This window comes from Anomaloglossus baeobatrachus, chromosome 9 (assembly GCF_048569485.1).
Source record: "Anomaloglossus baeobatrachus isolate aAnoBae1 chromosome 9, aAnoBae1.hap1, whole genome shotgun sequence".
In the NCBI taxonomy this organism is placed as follows: Eukaryota; Metazoa; Chordata; class Amphibia; order Anura; family Aromobatidae; genus Anomaloglossus; species Anomaloglossus baeobatrachus.
In genome coordinates this window covers 184600425-184613196 of record NC_134361.1, presented here as the reverse complement: position 1 = coordinate 184613196, position 12772 = coordinate 184600425, and the positions used below count along the sequence as shown (strand labels likewise).

Sequence of the window (12772 nt, the reverse complement as noted above, 5' to 3'; positions counted from 1 at the left end):
CCGAGTGACAAACCCTTGTCCATTCCGGATTGAAGGAATGAAAGAAAAGTGGGTAAGGCAAACGGCCATGGAGGAAAACCGTTATCAGAGCACCAGGATAAGAAGATTTGCCAAGACCTATAATAGATCTTGGCGGACGTTGGCTTCCTGGCCTGTCTCATGGTGGCAATGACATCCTGAGATAACCCTGAAGACGCTAGGAGCCAGGACTCAATGGCCACACAGTCAGGTTGAGGGCCACAGAATTCAGATGGAAAAATGGGCCTTGTGACAGCAAGTCTGGGCGGTCTGGAAGCGCCCACGGTTGACCCACCGTGAGATGCCACAGATCCGGGTACCACGACCGCCTCGGCCAGTCTGGAGCGACGAGTATGGCGCGACGGCAGTCGGACCAGATCTTATGCAACACTCTGGGCAGCATCGCCAGAGGAGGAAACACATAAGGCAGTCGAAACTGCGACCAATCCTGAACTAACGCGTCCGCCGCCAGAGCTCTGTGATCCTGAGACCGGGCCATGAATGCCGGGACTTTGTTGTTGTGCCGTGACGCCATGAGATCGACGTCCGGCGTTCCCCAGCGGCGACAGATCTCTCGAAACACTTCTGGGTGCAGATACCATTCCCCCGCATCCATGCCCTGACGACTGAGAAAATCTGCTTCCCAGTTTTCTACGCCCGGGATGTGAACTGCGGAGATGGAGGAAGCTGTGGCTTCCACCCACTGCAGAATCCACCGGACTTCCTGGAAGGCTTGACGACTGCGAGTGCCGCCTTGGTGGTTGATGTATGCGACGGCAGTGGCGTTGTCCGGCTGGATACGGATCTGCCTGCCCTCCAGCCACCGATGAAAAGCCAATAGGGCTAGATACACTGCCCTTATCTCCAGAACATTGATCTGAAGGGAAGACTCTCGGAGTCCAGGTTCCCTGAGCCCTGTGGTGGAGAAAAACCGCTCCCCACCCTGACAGGCTCGCGTCCGTGGTGACCACAGCCCAGGTTGGGGGTAGGAAGGATTTTCCCTGCGATAGAGAATTGGGAAGGAGCCACCACTGAAGAGACGTCTTGGTTGCAAGGGACAGAGAGACGTTCCTGTCGAGGGAAGCCAACCTCCTGTCCCATTTGCGGAGAATGTCCCATTGAAGTGGCCGTAGATGGAATTGCGCGAACGGCACTGCCTCCATCGCTGCCACCATCTTCCCCAGGAAGTGCATGAGGCGCCTTAAGGGGTGTGACTGACTCCGAAGAAGTGATTGCACCCCTGCCTGCAGAGAAAGCTGTTTGTCCCGCGGTAGCTTGACTACCGCTGACTGTGTATGAAACTCCATCCCGAGGTAAGTCAGTGATTGGGTCGGTGTCAACTTGGATTTCGGGAAGTTGATGATCCACCCGAACTGCTGGAGAGTCGTCAGAGCAACGGTAAGGCTGTGTTGACACGCCACCCGAGAAGGGGCCCTGACTAGGAGATCGTCCAAGTAGGGAATCACTGAGTGGCCCTGAGAGTGTAGGACCGCCACGACGGATGCCATGACTTTGGTGAAAACCCGTGGGGCTGTCGCCAGGCCGAAAGGCAATGCCACGAACTGAAGGTGTTCGTCCCCGATGGCGAAACGCAAGAAGCGTTGATGTTCGGGTGCGATTGGCACGTGGAGATAAGCATCCTTGATGTCGATCGATGCTAGGAAGTCTCCTTGTGACATCGAGGCGATGACCGAGCGGAGGGATTCCATCCGAAACCGTCTGGTTCTCACATGTCTGTTGAGCAGCTTGAGGTCCAGAACGGGACGGAATGATCCGTCCTTTTTTGGCACCACGAACAAGTTGGAGTAAAAGCCGCGACCACGTTCCTGAAGGGGAACGGGGGTCACAACTCCTTCTGTCTTCAGAGCGTCCACTGCCTGAAAAAGTGCGTCGGCCTGAGCGGGGGGCGGGGAGGTTCTGAAGAAACGAGCCGCAGGACGAGAGCTGAACTCTATCCTGTAACCGTGAGACAGAATGTCTCTCACCCATCGGTCTTGAACATGTGGCCACCAGGCGTCGCCAAAGCGGGAGAGCCTGCCACCGACCGAGGATGCGGTCAGGGGAGGCCGAGAGTCATGAGGAGGCCGCCTTGGAGGCAGTGCCTCCTGCGGCCTTTTGGGGGCGAGACTTGGACCGCCACGCATAGGAGTTCCTCTGGCCTTTCTCCGGCCTGCTGGACGAAGAGGATTGGGGCTTGGCGGAGGGACGAAAGGACCGAAACCTTGATTGTATTTTTCGTTGCTGAGGTCTCTTAAGTTTGGACTGGGGTAAGGAGGAGTCCTTTCCCTTGGATTCCTTAATAATCTCATCCAATCGTTCGCCAAACAAGCGTTCGCCAGCAAACGGCAAACCGGTTAAGAACCTCTTGGAGGCAGAGTCTGCCTTCCATTAGCGCAGCCACATGGCCCTGCGGACTGCCACAGAGTTAGCGGATGCCACAGCTGTACGGCTAGCAGAGTCTAGGACTGCGTTCATGGCGTAGGAAGAAAAAGCTGACGCTTGAGAAGTCAAAGACGCAACTTGCGGAGCAGAATTACGTGTGACAGCATTAATCTCAGCCAGACAAGCTGAGATAGCTTGGAGTGCCCACACGGCTGCAAAGGCCGGGGCAAAAGACGCGCCCGTGGCCTCATAGATGGACTTCACCAGGAGCTCTATCTGCCTGTCAGTGGCATCCTTTAGCGATGAGCCATCTGCAACCGATACCACAGATCTAGCCGCCAATCTAGAGACTGGAGGATCCACCTTGGGACATTGAGCCCAACCCTTAACGACTTCAGAGGGGAAGGGGTAACGCATGTCAGTGAGGCGCTTAGTAAAGCGCTTGTCCGGAACCGCTCTGGGCTTCTGGACAGCGTCTCTGAAGTTAGAGTGATCGAAAAACGCACTACGTGTACGTTTGGGGAACCGAAACTGGTGTCTCTCCTGCTGAGACGCCGACTCCTCTACAGGAGGAGGCGGGGGAGAGAGATCTAACACCTGGTTGATGGACGAGATAAGATCATTCACTAAGGCATCCCCTTCAGGTGTATCAAGGTTAAGGGCGACGTCAGGGTCAGAGCCCTGAGCTGCGACGTCCGCCTCGTCCTCCAGAGAGTCCTCAAGCTGGGAACCCGAGCAGCGTGAAGAAGTCGGGGAAGATTCCCAGCGAGCCCGCTTAGCCGGTCTAGGACTGTGGTCCGGGCCGGAGTCCTCCACGTGGGACCTAGGGCCCAACCTGGGAGCGCACTGCGGCGCGGACCGAGAGGGGCCTGGAGGCGACGATCCGACAGGGGCCGGGGCCTGTGTAAGGACCGGTCTGGACTGCAAAGCTTCTAGCAGCTTGGCAGACCATTTGTCCATAGACTGAGCCATGGATTGTGAAAGTGACTCAGAGAGTTTCTCAGCCAAAGAGGCGAACTCTGTCCCTGCCGCCTGGACAGGGGGAGCAGGGGGGGTCTACATGAGCCGAGGGGCCCACTAGTGACCGAGGCTCCGGCTGAGCAAGCGAAACAGGGGTCGAGCATTGCTCACAGTGAGGGTAGATGGAACCCGCAGGTAACATAGCCCCACAAGAGGTACAGGCCGCAAAAAAACCCTGTGCCTTAGCAGCTTTGCTCCTTGTGGACGACATGCTGTTGTCTCCTAGGAGAATGATCACTGAGGGTATATAGGCAAAAAGAGTATACAGCCCGACCGAACAGAAATATATATATAAATATGTATCTATTCCGGCACCCTAGGGGGGACCAGCAACGGGTGACCGGTGTGGCTTACCGACCGCTAACAAGCGGCGTGTGTGTGTCCTCCAGATTCCCTGCCTTAGGTCCCCCGGAGCTGCAGAGCTGTTCCTGAGAATCCTCCACCGGCAGAATGCCCAAAAAATGGCTGCCGGAGCTCTCAGGGGAGGAGTGGAGCCGTGGGCGGCGCCAGGAAAGTGCGGGAATCTGGGGTCCCCACAGTGATCAGTGAGGGGGGAGGAAACATGCAGGATGCTCCAGCCCTCACATCCGACGTCAGGTCGGCAGTCCCGCCCTTACCCCTGACAGGCAGGCCCGGGGGCAGGATTTTTGCGACTAGGCCGCGATGAAGCCGGGGACTAAATTTGAGACCGCGCCCGACAAGCAGGCACGGTCGGCGCGGAAGTCCACCGGCCTTCTCAATTCAGCAGCTGCCGCAGCGTCCGGGAAGAAGGTGCGCTCCCTGCACAGTCCCCAATGGGGACACAGAGTACCTTAGAGTTGCAGGGCCCGGTCCCTGAGGTTGAATAGACTCCGGTCCGGCAGATTCCCACAGGGGCTGCGGAGGGAGCACGGTCCCAGTAAATGGATGACCGCTCAGGATCCCACTTCTCCCAGAGCCGCTAAGGGATGGTGAAGGAGACGGCATGTGGCTCCGGCCTTTGTACCCGCAATGGGTACCTCAACCTTAACAACACCGCCGACGTAGTGGGGTGAGAAGGGAACATGCCGGGGGCCCCATGGGGGCCCTCTTTTCTTCCAACCGACATAACTAAGTTGAGAATGCATGAGTGGATGTGTGCCTCCTTCCACACAAAGCATAAAACTGAGGAGTCCGTGATCCACGGGAGGGTGTATAGGCAGAGGGGAGGGGTTACACTTTTTAAAGTGTAATACTTTGTGTGGCCTCCGGAGGCAGAAGCTATACACCCAATTGTCTGGGTCTCCCAATGGAGCGACAAAGAAATACCTGTATTCTGTATTTGATATGTTAAAACAAAAGTTTATGATGTTTGGATATGACATATGTTCTGTCAATGCTTGTATTTATAACTTTCTGTAAAAATTGCTTTAATGAGATTTATAATTAGTAAGGGTATAAAAACCCTCACTATTGTGCATTTTGTGGTACTGCTTGACAAAAGTTGAGTGCTGCCTTCATTTTTTTGCTGTCTATTGGAATCGGGTGAGACGGATTAGAAGGACTTTGCACCACAACTAGTTAAGTGCTGCCCCTGCTTTTGTATTGCTATAATATACACACACAAACACATTTTTATTTATATTTTTTCTTTTGTCCTTACTGTGGCACACACAATGCAAAGATTGAGCCAACTTCTCCCCTTTTTATCTGATTTCAGGTGTGATTCTCATATTGCCCACACCTGTTACTTGCCACAGGGGAGTTTGAATGAGCATCACATGCTGGAAACAAAGTTGTTTACCCACAATTTTGGAAAAGTGACAACCATTTGGGGTTTTGAGTGAAATTATGTGCAATTTGCCTTTTTTTTTTGTGTCTGTCCCAATACACACATGTATGACAAAAGATGTAATTGCAATAATTTTCTGGGAGAAGTACTTCAATTTCTGGAATGATTTCAAGGGTATCAAGACTTTTGGCCATGACTGAAGATGCAATTACCATACTTGTCTTGTAGTTCTCTTCTATTGAGTGAAGCTAGATGAGACCTGGCGCAGGTATGCAAATAGCATCCATGTGGTCACATGAATGCCCACCCACACAAGGAATATAGGGTAATCATCACAGCGTGCAACATCCACATGGAACATACCGTATATTAGGTAAATTGAAGTGGATGAATTCATATCACGTTGAGTGGACACTGAGTAGTTTCAGTCTTTGTATCGTAAGATTAAAGGGAACCTGTCCCCAGATTTGTCCCCTATAAGCTGCGTCCACCACCAGTGAGCCCTTATATACAGCATTCTAGAATACTGTATATTAGAGCCCAGGCTGCTCTGTATAATGTAAAAAAAACACTTTTATAATACTCACCTAAGGGGCAGTCCGGTCCAATAAGAGTCGCTGCTCTCTGATCCGGCGCCTCCTCTCTGCTGCGAACTCCATCCTCCTTCTACCCAACCCAGTGTGGATGACATGTCTACGTCATCCACACATGCCAGCATTGCGGACCTGCGCAGGCACACATTGATCTACCCTGTTGAGGGCAGATCAAAGTACTGTAATGCGTAGGCGCGAGGAAAGGTTAAAGACCACCGACGCCTGCGCACTACAATACCTTGATCTGTCCTCGTCAGGTCAGATCAAAGTACACTTGCGCAGGACCGCAATTCCGGCCAGTGTGGATGATGTAGGATGCGTCATGCACACGGGCCTCAGAGGAAAGAGGACAGCGATCGCCACAGAGAGGAGGCGCCAAACCGAGAGCAACGACACCCATCGGACCGGACCGCTCCCTAGGTGAGTATATTAAAAATGTTTTTTATGTTCTACAGTGGGCCTGGGCGCATACACACACATACATACATACATTATATATATATATATATATATATATATATATATATATATATTATATATATATATATATATATATATATATATATATATATATTCCAGAAAACTGTATATAAGAGCCCACTGGTGGTGGCCACAGCTTATAGTCTGGTGACAGGTTCCCTTTAAAGTCATTCAAGGGGTATTTGAGGGTGTGTACTTTAAAAACGCAGCATCTTACAGTACCAGCAATGTGGATGGGATTTATAGACATCTCTAGCCAACTGTCAGCAAAAACTGACTTGCGGTGCGTGCTTGAAACCTACAGCGTGTCCCTCTCGTGGGTACACCGAGTTTTATACGAAGATATTCCCATTAGATGCGGAATATCGCCGTTAAAAAACGCATGTACGCTACACATCACTATATCAATAAAGTTTTCATAAAACCAAATACCAGGGAATATGAAAAACATAGCAGCTTTATTTAAAAGATGACATACCAAAGAGAGACAAAAACCACTGTGTTAAAAATAAATGTAAAACAACGCACTCAAAACCGGAATTAAAACAAAAAAACAAAGTAACTTTATTTACTTAACATCAAAAACTCCCCAAGTGATCATTGTGGGAACATAGCCTAAAGCAGGGGACTGCAAACTATGGCTCACGAGCCCACATTGCGTGGCTCATGGCGGTTTTGAACCTTGGTGTCACGCTAGGTATGGAGAAGTACCAAGGAAACGGCGAAAGGGAAGGGAAACCCTATGTCTAGGGAAGGGAAAGATGGTGACCCCCTAACCAAACCGACCGCTGGTCCCTGGGGTCCCTCACCACCCTAGATAGGTTTCTTACCTATGTACCAAACAGTATACCTGACCCTAGAACTGAGTCCTAGGTAGGGAACGGGTGGGATGACCAGTTATTCAACCCCACTAAGCATTAAAGATAAAACAGGGAGCACACACAGGGGGAAAGAAAATAAACAACTTAGCTCCAGATAAGCAAAGAACCTCATTTCTTCAGATAAGTGCAAGCTGCCTGCTTGCATCTAGAGCTTGTATAAGTCTATCACCAGCACAGATCAAAGGGGGGCAGAGTATTTAAGCATACAAAGGGATGTACTGATGATGATTAATAGCTGAAAGGTGAGGAACTCGGCAGGGTCCTAAAGGGAAAGGGATTAACCGCAAGCAGAGAATGTCAGGGAGCAGTTTGTATAGCCAAACACTGAGACCTTCTATAGCCAGACAATACAGAACTGTCAAGTGTGAGACACCCGTGACACTTGGTGAGTTAGCACCAGGCTTAGGCCTAAGACACATCGCGAGAAAAACAGTGCGAGTGGAGTGTGAAAAAAAAACAAAACGCATTCCACTCGGACCAATATTAGCCCATGTGTCAGCACACGTGAGCGATTATTTTCTCAGCCCTTATCGGACAGAGAAAACAATTGCAGCATGAGTCTTGTTACTCCGGCACCCATTAAAGTCAATGGGACGAGAGAAAAATCGCACTGCACTCGTGGTACACCGGTGTACCGCGAGTGCAGTGCGAGAATGGCAATAGCCGCCTACGGAGGAGAGAGGGAGAGAAATCCCTCCCAATGCGAGGGGTCCGCAGTAATCCCCGTGTGCCCCCGGCCTTACCAAGCAACTATGAAGAGGTGGTCCTCAGATGCTGACTTTTGTGAGTATCCGTGTAAGGAAAAGCAGATCTGGATGCTAATATACTGGGGGAAAAGGGGGATACAGCCAGTTAGAGGGGTGCTTGACACTGCGTGCGATAGTGTGACGAATGTACATCAAGAAATCTGAAGAATACCAAAACATTTAGCGTGGCAATGTAGTGCCCAGGTTTGCGTCCTAAGTCATGGGTCTCCCAGCAGGACAAAGACCCCAAACATACTTCAAGAAGCCCCCAGGTCCTGAGGGATTACAAGGACAATCAGACACATTATAATAAATGGGTGGTGATTGAGCTCTGCTCACGGTGTACAATGAAATGTTTGTTTCCTTAAACTGGGAAGTGCTTCTGCAAACAAGCGTTACAACATGAAAGAGGCGGCCATTCCCTCCAAAGAGGAGCGGCCAAAGTGTCCAAAAGTGCGAATATCAGACGCAGATAATCAAGAACAAACACAAGAAATCAAGAACAAACATGAGAAACATTGCTACAACCTTCAGATTGCACCACAGCCTGCTGTAAAGAGTCTTCATCCACTCTCATTCCATAAATCAAAACCACCATCTAAAACGCTGCGTGTGGAGATTTATTTTTGGTGGAATGCAAAAGGAAAAATGCCCGAAATGCCCCTTTATTGTTAAAGGCAGCCCAAGGAGATGCGTAATGTGGCCGATTCAGGACAAGGGTCTGACCATCACTCATCAGCTGGTCTGTCGAAACAAGCGTTGGTGCCCACACAATCCCAGTTACTGCCGGAAACAGATGTAGAATTACATGTTGCAACGACCACCAAAGACCACACATTCTAGTAGTTCTCCACTCCATCCAAGGGGACTCCTCACTTTTTAATGTTCATTTGCTCTACCAACACAAATTAAAGGATAGTGCTGCTTGTTTATATCCAGCATGTAGCACACATTCATCATCCATGCACACAGACATCGTCATTACCTAGCCCCCCGTTATGCCACACTCTGTATAACAAGTTCCTTCCTATATCAGTTGACTTTCCTTATACAACAGCAGGAGAACAATACAAGGAGGTAGACCTGGTCCTTCTCAGCTGCCTGCAGTACACGGTTCTAGGAAACGGAGAAATGGTAGCAGAAGACCAAGTCTCCCAGCTGCTCCACCAGGATTCTGCTATATTATGGACATATTGGTCATTACAGACAGTCCACATTAGTAAGGGAAATGTAAAAGCGGAGAACGCTAAAGCCAAGAGCACAGACATCGGGGTCTCCGCTGAGCACTGTGCCCGAGTTTATGTGATAATCCTTGACAGACAGGGTATCAATGCAAAAAACGCCGACTGAGCCCTTCACTGTATACTGTGCTCTCTCCATATACAGAAGACACATATATATTCCCCTATGCTGCACTCTCCCCATATACAGAGGACACATATACAATCCCCTATACTGTGCTCTCCCCATATACAATCCCCTATGCTGCACTCTCCCCATATACAAAGGACACATATACACTCCCCTATACTGTGCTCTCCCCATATACAGAGGACACATATACAATCCCCTATGCTGCACTCTCTCCATATACACAGGACACATATACACTCCCCTATACTGCACTCACTCCATATACAGAGGACACATATACAATCCACTATGCTGCACTCTCTCCATATACACTCCCCTATACTGCACTCACTCCATATACAGAGGACACATATACAATCCACTATGCTGCACTCTCTCCATATACACTCCCCTATACTGCACTCACTGCATATACAGAGGACACATATACAATTCCCTATGCTGCACCCTCTCCATATACATAGGACACATATACACTCCCCTATACTGCACTCACTCCATATACACAGGACACATATACACTCCCCTATACTGTGCTCTCCCCAGATACAGAGGACACATATACAATCCCCTATGCTGCACTCTCAGCAAATACAGAGGACACATATACACTCCACTATACTGCACTTTCTCCATAAACAGAGGACACATATACAATCCCCTATACTGTGCTCTCCCCATATACAATCCCCTATACTGCACTCTCTCCATATACAGGGGACACATATACATTCCCCTATACTATGATCTCCCAGTATACAGAGAACACATATACAATCTCCTATACTGTGCCCGCCCCCATATACAAAGGACACATATATAATCCCTTATGCTGCGCTCTCCCCATATAGAGAGGACACATATACAGTCCTCTATACTGCACTCTCCATATACAGAGGACATATATAATTCCCTATACTATGCCCTTCCCATATACAGATGACACATATACTGTACACTCCCCTATACAGAGCTCTCCCAGTATACATATATACACAATCCCCTGTACTGTGCTCTCCCCATATACAAAAGGACCAATAAACACTCCCCTATACTGTGCTCTCTCCATATACTGAGGGCACATATAAACTCCCTTATACAGTGCTCTCCCTATATACAAAGGACACATAAAATCCCCTATACTGTGCTCTCACCATATACAATCCCATATACTGTGCTCTCTCCATATACAGAGAAAACATATACAATCCCCTATGCAGTGTTCTCCCCATAAACAGGACACATATACACTTCTCTATACTGCACTCACTCCATATACACAAGACACATATACACTTCTCTATACTGCACTCACTCCATATACACAAGACACATATACACTTCTCTATACTGCACTCACTCCATATACACAAGACACATATACACTTCTCTATACTGCACTCACTCCATATACACAAGACACATATACACTTCTCTATACTGCACTCACTCCATATACACAAGACACATATACACTTCTCTATACTGCACTCACTCCATATACACAAGACACATATACACTTCTCTATACTGCACTCACTCCATATACACAAGACACATATACACTTCTCTATACTGCACTCACTCCATATACACAAGACACATATACACTTCTCTATACTGCACTCACTCCATATACACAAGACACATATACACTTCTCTATACTGCACTCACTCCATATACACAAGACACATATACACTTCTCTATACTGCACTCACTCCATATACACAAGACACATATACACTTCTCTATACTGCACTCACTCCATATACACAAGACACATATACACTTCTCTATACTGCACTCACTCCATATACACAAGACACATATACACTTCTCTATACTGCACTCACTCCATATACACAAGACACATATACACTTCTCTATACTGCGCTCACTCCATATACACAGGACACATATACACTTCTCTATACTGCACTCACTCCATATACACAAGACACATATACACTTCTCTATACTGCGCTCACTCCATATACACAGGACACATATACACTTCTCTATACTGCACTCACTCCATATACACAGGACGCATATACACTTCTCTATACTGCACTCACTCCATATACACAGGACACATATACACTTCTCTATACTGCACTCACTCCATATACACAGGACACATATACACTTCTCTATACTGCACTCACTCCATATACACTCCCCTATACTGCACTCACTCCATATACACAGGACACATATACACTCCCCTATACTGCACTCACTCCATATACACAGGACACATATACACTCCCCTATACTGCACTCACTCCATATACACAGGACACATTTACACTTCTCTATACTGTGCTGTGCTGTGCTTATATACAGAGGCTTTCTCGATAGTCACTCATGGCTTCCGCCATCCTCCCTGCAGACAGACTCCAGCAGCTGTCCGGCAGGGAAGGCTGCACTGACATTAATTGGGAACTAGACAGAGCAGACACCGTGACAGTCGTAAAGCGCGACAGCTCTCAGAGCTATGCCGGACAGCAGACAGCCCGCGGCTCCGCCACTCTTCTGCCGCCGCCCCTGCACCGTCACAGCCGACACTGACAGCCCCCTCCCTCATCATCCCAAACCCCCCACTCAGGTTCCTCACCTCCCGGATCCAGGCCATGAACGGATCCGCGCCGGAAGTGACGACACGCGCCGCCACACGTGACAGGGGAAGGCGCTGCACTGTAAACATCCGCCGAGTGTTCAATAAACTTTATTGACAGCTGTCAAACAGTAACATATAAACAAAAACTCCAGGTAATTAAAAGGGAACATGGGAAATGTAGTCCGGTGGAGAGGGGCTGATAGTGCAAGGGTTTAGTCACTTTTTCTGCTTATGTTGTTGCTTTCTCAGCACTTGCAAATAAGAGGAGTCCTCTATACATAGTCAGTGAGCTCCAGGCCTCACACACAGTATTATGCAGGAGTCCTGTATACATAGTCAGTGAGCTCCAGGCCTCACACACAGTATTATGTAGGAGTCCTGTATACATAGTCAGTGAGCTCCAGGCCTCACACACAGTATTATGCAGGAGTCCTGTATACATAGTCAGTGAGCTCCAGGCCTCACACACAGTATTATGCAGGAGTCCTGTATACATAGTCAGTGAGCTCCAGGCCTCACACACAGTATTATGTAGGAGTCCTGTATACATAGTCAGTGAGCTCCAGGCCTCACACACAGTATTATGTAGGAGTCCTGTATACATAGTCAGTGAGCTCCAGGCCTCACACACAGTATTATGCAGGAGTCCTCTATACATAGTCAGTGAGCTCCAGGCCTCACACACAGTATAATGTAGGAGTCCTGTATACATAGTCAGTGAGCTCCAGGCCTCACACACAGTATAATGTAAGAGTCCTGTATACACAGTCAGTGAGCTCCAGGCCTCACACACAGTATAATGTAAGAGTCCTGTATACATAGTCAGTGAGCTCCAGGCCTCACACACAGTATTATGCAGGAGTCCTGTATACATAGTCAGTGAGCTCCAGGCCTCACACACAG

At 48.9% G+C, this 12772-nt stretch overlaps 1 protein-coding gene across 1 annotated transcript in view; it reads right to left on the bottom strand.

Annotated features, from left to right (window-relative positions):
* RABGAP1 (RAB GTPase activating protein 1) overlaps window positions 1–11954 on the bottom strand; it is a 295120-nt gene extending 283166 nt beyond the window's left edge. Inside the window, 1 exon segment of the mRNA XM_075324109.1 lies at window positions 11867–11954. The gene's annotated coding sequence lies outside the window, so the exon portion shown is untranslated.
* Between the last annotated feature and the right edge of the window lie 818 nt (window positions 11955–12772).